The sequence below is a fragment of the Penaeus japonicus genome, unplaced genomic scaffold (assembly GCF_977035675.1).
Source record: "Penaeus japonicus unplaced genomic scaffold, GWHDUDI00000001_assembly GWHDUDI00000003, whole genome shotgun sequence".
In the NCBI taxonomy this organism is placed as follows: Eukaryota; Metazoa; Arthropoda; class Malacostraca; order Decapoda; family Penaeidae; genus Penaeus; species Penaeus japonicus.
In genome coordinates, this window is record NW_028234405.1 from 10,153,591 (window position 1) to 10,156,090 (window position 2,500).

Consider the following 2,500-nt stretch of genomic DNA (forward strand, 5'->3'; position numbering starts at 1 on the left):
CTCTCTTGTTTATCTAATCCTCGTGTTAATCCCGACATCTTATTTATTCTCTCTATCCCCTCGTCCCTTGATCTTCCTCTCTGTTGTATTTCTAATGATATTCTCCGTAACCATTTCAACATTTAATATTTTCTTCCTTCCTCATGTCTTGTTCTCCGTCTTCTACTAAGTTCCTTTGCTCTCGCATATCTTACGGTAACTCCTCCTTTATCAGTATTCTTCGTGTCCTTGTTTATTTGACCCTATTGATAATCTCGCTTGCATCCTCTCTTTTCCCTGCATCCTTGTTCTTTAGCCTTTCTGATTATATTCTCAGTAATCATCTCAGGATCTTCATCTCGACTGTCTCCAGCACCCCCCCCCCCCTCCCCCTTTCTGTCTTGCTTTCGCTGATGTCTTAGGTCCCTGCACCATCTTTATCAACGTTTTAATATTTATTATTTTCTTTTTCTTGCTGCGTGTCATGTCTGGCGGTTTTCTTTCCTTTTCGCATTTTAATTTTCCTTTATCACATTTCCTCACTTAAAGAATTTATACCCTTGTTGCTCTTTTTTCACAATCTTGTTAAGTTCTCATCCATTGTTTAAGCATTATCTTCGTTTATCCTTTTATCTACCTTTATCCTTTCCGTCTCAGGTCTCCCGGTCTCTTCTTCTTTTTTTTCTAATGAGTCACTAATTATGCTTTCATGTTGCTTTTTTCTTCCTTTTTTTCCTGGTGGCTTTCCTCATAACATACATCACCGCCACAAGAGGAAAAGGAGTGAGTGCTAGAAACCTACTCTGCGACTCCCCGCCCGTTGTACTTACCGTGGTGAATGCCTCTTGATTCTTTTTCTTTCAGAACTCTTTGCAACATTCGCTGAAATCTCTCTCTCTCTCTCTCTCTCTCTCTCTCTCTCTCTCTCTCTCTCTCTCTCTCTCTCTCTCTTTCTCTCTCTCTCTTTCTCTCTCTCTCTCTCTCTCTCTCTCTTTCTCTCTCTCTCTCTCTCTCTCTCTCTCTCTTTTTCTCTCTCTCTTTCTCTCTCCCTCTCCCTCTATTTATCTATCTATCTTTTTCAATAGGAATTGCAAAGAAGGGAGAAAAAAATAGCCGGTGACAATGAAAATAAAAGTATTTGATAGGATCCGCTGCTTTTAGTATGACAAAATCATGATCAGGTTCATTAATATGCATATATTATGTAATCATAATAATTGTGACTTAACTTTGGTGGCTGTGATAATGTTGATAGTATAGGAATTAATTATAGTTTTATACCATAAAAAAAATATAATAACAATGCCAATGTAACCATCAGTCTAAAGACACCAGAAAATCCCAGACACACACAAGGGAAAAGAGAACAGAAAAAAGGGGGTTTAAACAGAGCAAGAGGAACCCCAAATACTCATGGTACTTAAGGGTATCCTGACAGTGACGTCCACCAACAAAGAGGAGGTTCGACCGTATCTCATACGAGGCGAGCGTGGCTTCGAATTACACCATAATCTTTATATAGTCTCGAGTTATCTCCGCGACCAGTCTTGCTAAGGAAGCCTTACACACGGAAATAAAGTCCTTTTTCTTTTTTTTTTGGTCCTGTCAGAAAGGGGATATCTATGTTTAGGGAATCATAAAGAGGAACACGCGGCATTATGCCTCTTTATTCCTTTTATGGGGCAATTGTGTGCTTACCCCGTCTCATAGAGGTGAGTGTTCCTTGTTCCCGAAGTTAGTGGCCATGACTTTCCACGTGGACGAGAACGAGAAGTTGCTGATTTCGTCCACGAGAGCAAATTGGGCAACTTTTCGCAAGCTGCCTTGAATTAAAAGCAAGTCGTACCGGTACGGCAAGATAGTAAGGTAGCGAAATATTTCGAATGCGATGTTAGACAGGATGACAGAGGAACTTCAAACTGATGTTATATATGTGTAAACACACACACACACACACACACACACACAGTCATACGCTATTCCTCGAACACAAACAAGAATAGAGTTGGAGACGTAATTAAGCAGACCTCAAAGTTATCACCAGGAAGCCCATGTATCACTTCTGTTAATATTACTCCAGGCACAACGTCTTTGATCTGCGTTGGAAGATAAACTGATTACTGCTTTTGTTTGTCATCCCCATAGAAACACAAAGCGTCCATTTGTGCATAAGTAAGGTGTACATCCTGGTATGACCGTCAAGAAACTGAACAATTTTGATGATACATGCAATAGCTATGATAACAACAAATAAAGAACAGGAAAGAAATTATGTCCATGGTCATTTGAGTAATCTGCATTACTTTTGAAATGTGCAAATATAATGCATGCCGCGTCATTTATAGAAAAAAAGAAAATAATGATGATGAAAAAAAATATAAATCCTTCAATCCCTCTATAGGAAAAGACGTCAAAAGATGCCCATGTCTATTCTATCCTCTTCGGAAAAGCATCACAACTCACGCCCAACACCACGCCCGTTAGACAGGCACTGTTCACGCGGAAGCGCACAAAGATCAAA